We start from the raw sequence: 6,512 nt of genomic DNA, 5'->3' as shown, positions 1-6,512 counted from the left end.
ATATTTTTCATAAATTCCTGGCAAGCTGTCAAACGAGAGATCATGTGTGGCAAAAGTCATTGCATTTGTAAAAAAAAACAATATCAGAGCAGCCTACTTCATTTTATTTTGACAATTTGACACATACCATATCACATTTTTTCATACTGAATTGGTACATTGAGTCAACAATTTTTGGGAAATGAGTGTTATATAAGTGTAGTACACAGTGTATTGTAAGCCAGAATATGAGGGGACTCACTGACACCAGTTACATATAATGAAAATGATCGTGCCTTAATATGTCAACAACTCTCTTTCTGAGCTTTGCATAGATCCGCTTTGTAAAAGAGCTAGAGCTTCTGAGCAGCTTGCAGCGAGAGTTAAATGTTTCTGAGGGTGCTGTGAAATGCTGTGGTGCAGTGCAGGGTTTGTATTTGTACTGTATGTAGGTGTAGCTTTAGACAAGCGAAAAATCATCTAGTCCGACAGCAGGGACTCAACAGACAGAAATCAGAACTGGGCATCAACTGGGCACTAGAAATCAGCATAGAAATGTTGTTTTTGTGAGTAGGTAGATATAATAAATCAGTGGTTCTGTTTTATATATTTTTGGTATTTCTGTAATTATGACAAAGCTGCTTGTTTTCAAACTATTTTTATTAACAGAAACTGGATATATCCATGTATTTAATTTGTGATTCCAGAAGTTTCATGAATTGTATTTTCTTCAGTAAAAACGATACTTATAGAGAGGGAAAACAGAAGTATGATTGATTTGGTATCTTGATTTCATTTTTTTACATTTTAAATTTAGATTATTTTCATATATATTATTCTTAGTATTATATAATTATATTAGTATTCTTATGTATTTTACATAAAGTGTGGTTCTACCACACGTACATTTTCTTATGTTTGGATAGACAATAATACTTACAATACAGACATGTAAAATGTAAATAATTTACTCTAAAACGTAACTGTCAAATTTAATAAAAGGAACAAGCTTATTTTACTCAAGTACTGAAGATTTATTGTACCTAATAGAAAAAAGTTATGTGAACTCATTAACTGATTATATTGAGCATTACTTAAATTAGTTAGAGCAGATTTTATCTTCCCAGCATGCATTGCTTTGGACTGTTAAATGAGAGTAAATGTTGAAATTAAGTGTTATTTTGTGTGTTTTTGCACAATATTAATATAGAGAGAGTTCTGCTAGTGTTTGTTCTGTTATTTTGGATTTAAATGGGTCTGTTTTTGGAGAGTTACCATTGTGGTAAAGAGTAGAGCCTGTGGTTAGGTTTAGGATAGAGATTATCTTTGTTAATTTTGTTAGCATATGTTTTTTTGTTGTTGCTGTTGTTAGCTACTTAACTAGTAGTTAACTACAACAGATTGGATTTACAGTATCTGATATTATTTGTTTTGTACAGTTAAAGTGTTTTTTTTTACATTATAGCAATAAATAAAGGCGATTACACTCAACTGTCCCTTACATTTGTCATTAAAATGTATATTTAGAAGTGGGAGTTGGATTATCAGTGCAAAAATGCCCCCCCCCCCCCCCCCCCCACACAAATATATTGGTAAATATTTTAAATTTCTATTGCTGTAAATACGTAATGTTTCCATTTTAGATGTTGTCAGTACATTCATATTGTATGTTTCGGTATCTATCCAAACATACAGAAAAGTATTTTTGTGTGTGTGGTTTGAAATCAGTTGTGCAGGAAAGTTGAGTTCCAGCAATAAGATTAAGCCCCCCTATACTGTAAATGGTTTTAGCTTGAACTTAAAATACTCTTCTGTTGTTCAAAAGAGCTTGCCAGATTTTGGAAAACATGATAGAAATTAGGGATGCACCGAATGTTCGGCAACCGAAATTATAAGCGAATAACCGAAAAGCATTATTCATGCTGAGGGTGCTGCAGCACCCCCTGGAGTGTAGCCCGAAAAAATGGGGGTGCGGTGTTAAAAATAAACGAATGAACAATATGTAATACAAAATAAATAATATTAATTTTATTAATTAGTATATTCATTAAAATATGCAGCCTAAGCCTACAATGAAAAGAAGCAACGGTTAAATGAGTTAAGTTGAATCAAATTGACTGTGAAAGTCGTTTCAACTGATTAAACGTATTAAACTGACTTAAAAAATAATTTGTTGCCATGATTTTTGTATTATATTATAACATGTAACATGTCTCTGCCGTTCCCAAATTAAGAATAGCAACAATTTCTACAGACAGCAGAGAAAGAGCCAGAGTGTCTACCTCAGCAACTAATCTCACATTCTCACATGTAGTGCTTATTTTGATCTTTAACGTTAGGTCTTTCCTATTCTTGAAACAAAATTAATTCTTAAGGTTGATTCAATATTACTCTTAATGAAAAAAACACACACACAACATCAACAATGCTACAATGACAAAGTCGCTTATATGAAACATAAAACTTTTATGAACAGATAAGAACAAATAAGATCAGTGGCGTAGCATCTGGTTATGCAGGGTATGCAGGTGCATATGGTCCCGGGCAGTTTGGGGGCAACGAGGGAACGAATAGAGAGCCCTGCACAGGCCCGGCCCTTGTCCAACAGCTTTATGAGAATTCTTGGCCCGAGTCCGACTGGATACCGTGACTTTTCTCTCTCTCTCTTCCCCATTACACAGCTATTAAAATAGTTCAGTTTTGTTTTTTAATGGCAAAGTGGTCATATTTCTTTTTGTTTCTTTATTAAGTTAATTTAGAAATATGTTTGGAACATTTTATGTTTGTTAAATTCAAGTTTTTGTTTTTTAAAGGAACGACCAAGCGGCAGCGGCAGACAGTGAGTTGAGCATTATGTTTGATCAATTTAGTCTTCTCAAACCAACACAACTTGCCTAAAATAAACAGACATAAAACACTTCATGCATTTCACAGTATTAATTTAAACAGTTAACCAAGATAAATGAGCGCTGTTAGGTGCATATCCAATCGTTTGCGCGGAGAGCCTACAGGACATAGAGGCACCAGCGTGATCACTTGCATTTTTTTTAAGAACAGCGGAAACTTAAAAATACGCCGTCATTTTTGCTCATAAAGGTAAGAGTATGCATCATTCGGAACTGCAAAGGGTCTACTTGTATTTGTGTGCACTCACAATATCAACAATACCTTGTGCTTTTGTAAAATAAGAAAAACAAACAGGATGCGCTTTCTGTCATCTTGGTCTTGCGCAGGAGCGCTTCACCGACATGATAAATATATCTATAGAATGCTTTAAATTACTATTTTAAAACGAAATAATTCAAATCGAAAACAAAAACTCTTTCATTATGTAATCCGTAAAGATGCATTTCTCTCTAAAGGCACGTCCAATGAGGATGAATAGTCAACATTGACTCAGAAAACATTAGTTTATTAACAAATAATTCAAATATCCCCTCACTATTTTTGACTTTTTTTATTTGTTTTTTATTTTATTGTAATTTTTTTGTTTGTTTTTTGGGCTGATGTGCCAAAATTGTGTTTGCATTCAGTAGCCTATACGGCAGCATTTTTGTGCCATGTTTAAAAATAACTAAATAAATCAAATTAATGTCATAATATTTTAAGAATATAGTTAAAATTAAGATAATAAAATCATGTTATATAATGTGAAAATTCCACACATAGGCCTACTCTGTGGCATCCATCATTCTTTTGACTTTTTTTAAAACTGATTGATCGATTCATGAGACATTCGTTTGTATTAAGTTGTTCTGATTTTTTTCAACATGCATTCACATATTCATGTTTATTTCGTGCTGCAAGTATTAAAGAAATACTTGCAATATAATTGATTAATATGCAGCTTGAACTGAGGCGAATTCTCACTACAAATTAAAGAGTGTAAAAAGACGTTTGTTGTTTGTATTTTATCATAAAATTGACAGAAGGCTGAGACTTTCTAGTATCAAAGCACAAAGATGCGATTATTGGGTGGCTTGCGTGCTACAAATAATGAATGGACTTGAAAACTTTAAACAACATTTCCAAGCATTAGCCTATAGCTTACCCTAAATAAAACAGCTTGTGAATAGTCACGATTCACGTAACTTTATTTACGTGTGGGGGGGCTACACATTTTTTGCATATGGGGTATTATATATAATATTGCAATATTATTCAAAAATAATAATTTGCGTAAGAAAATAATAACTAACTTATTAATTTTAAGTTAAATTGTGCTTTGTTGGTATAGTGTCTGCTAGAATGTTAAAAATGTTCAGTGTTAAATATTTCTAAATTGTTGTTTTGTAATTGATTTTTTTTTCTTTGAAAAGCAAGACAAAACAGTAAAAAGCATATTTTGGCTTTTTAATTTATGCAATGGTGAAAAAAAAAGCTAAATACATGGGGGGAAAAACTAGAAAAACCGTATTCGGTATTCGCCTTTGGCCAAGAATTTTCATTTCAGTGCATCCCTAATAGACATCATCCAGTATCTAATATTACCTTTATCAAAGCACACATTTTGTGTTAGATATGCTACTTGGATAATGGTTGTGAAGCTTTATAAAGCTGCCCCAGATGATAATGTGGTAACTTTGAACACAAGTGTTTTTAGTGCTAAAAAAAGCTTGAAAATCTGCCACCTGGCCAGACTCACAGCAATCAGTATAATGGGTGTGTGTTTGTTGGGATGGGGGTGGGGTTCATCCTCTCAGCTTTTGGAAGACTGTTAAAATCATTCCTACGCCTCAGTATTGTACTACTGTATGTCTCTCTGTGTCACTTATTTTGTTCGGTCATGTGGTTTCTAGCTGATTTTCTGGGGATGTAAGTGGGAGCAGTTCCATGTAGAATAAAAAGTGGCCGTTTGAAGACTGAAGTTCTGACAGTTTCTTGGATAGAGCAACAGTAAAAGGTTTTTCAGCCAATTATTTGGTCTCAGGGATCCATACAGCAGAGTCTGCTGCTTTAACTGTCTTTGCTAATTTGCTGCTTTGATGAATGTGAACTTAGAACAGATATTTCACTCCACTTCCAACCCATTAAAGGGATAGTTTGGAGTAAAATTGTCTTGTCATTCACTTACCCTGATGTTGTTCTAGTCCTCTGTGACTTTATTGCTTCTGATTGCATTTTTCAGTGTCATAAAAGTGAATAAGGACTGGGATGGCCAAGCCCAAAATGACAGAAACCATCATTAAATGCTTGGATTGTAGCACAAGTCATGTCATGTGGACCACTTACAATACTTTAATGGTTTTAATTAAATGTACCTGTTCCAGCTAATCAAGTTCCTCAGGCTCATTTGAAAACTACATGGTATGTGTGTTGGAGCAGGGTTGGAACTAAATTCTGCAGGGCTGTGGCCCTCCAGGAACTGCATTTTGCACATCTAGGTTAACCGATCAAAAAATATATCTATAAAAATGTAAAAACATAACTATGTTTTATAACTACAAATATGTTTGTAATTATTTAAAATTTCTATTGCTGTAAATACATAATGCTTATTTATTTATTTACTTGTTTTTTTATTGTTAATTTTAGATGTTTTTTTTTCTTACTTTGTAAAGCTTCAGCTTCAGACCCTTTTGACTGTAATTCCATGGAAAGGAGCAGCCCGTGCATTATGAAAAATGTATCTTGTCTGTAACATACCAAAAAGGAAGTCATACTCATAAAGGTTGAGAGATAATTCCACTCATGATTTTAGAAACTGCATCTGTGATTGGATGATGAAATGGACTGATCTGGAATAACATTTAAGCTCCAGTCACCTGCACAGTACATTAGACAGCTCTCCGGAATACTCTATTCTAATTGGTCAATCAACAAGGCATTTTTGCCACAGAATAGCTGCTCATTGGATATTTTCTCTTTTTTGGACCATTCTCTGTGAACTCTAGTGATGGTTGTACATGAAAATCCCATGTAGATGAGCAGTTTCTGAAATACTCAGACCAGCCTGTCTGACACCAACAACCATAAAATACTTAAATCACTTTTTTTCCCCATTCTGATGCATTCCCAAATGAGTTGCTGCCATGTGATTGGATATTATTAGATTAGATATTTGCATTAACAAGCAGACTGTAAAAGACAAACAATTCTATGGTAAAAACCTATTATTTGTTTAACAGTAATTTCCCATATACAGTAAAAAAAACTAATAAATTCATTGGGACATTTTATGTAACTTGAAATCTCCAAACTCATCTTTTCTAATCATCCTACTACTTGATTCTATTCCATCTCATTTCCTTCAAGCCATTTCTCCTGCAGTTGTACCTGTACCTTTATTATTCAAAGTGAGTCTGACATCAGTGCACTTAACAGTAAATTTCACTTCACTTATTGTAAATAACTTAACACAAATAGAACAAAATATATATAACTTGAATTAAGAAATTAAACAAGGTAACTGTGTAGGGCAAGCAAGCTACTGCCAAACCAACAGGGGCAGGTTTATGCAGGAAGCACAGCTTTTCCAAATGTAAACATCTAAAATTAATAAATAATAATAATAAATAATATTTTTTTCACAT

Source organism: Sinocyclocheilus grahami, unplaced genomic scaffold, assembly GCF_001515645.1.
Source record: "Sinocyclocheilus grahami isolate Dianchi unplaced genomic scaffold, SAMN03320097.WGS_v1.1 scaffold454.1, whole genome shotgun sequence".
Classification (NCBI taxonomy): domain Eukaryota; kingdom Metazoa; phylum Chordata; class Actinopteri; order Cypriniformes; family Cyprinidae; genus Sinocyclocheilus; species Sinocyclocheilus grahami.
The sequence above is the reverse complement of the archived record's forward strand: the minus strand, read 5'-3'. Positions refer to the sequence as shown.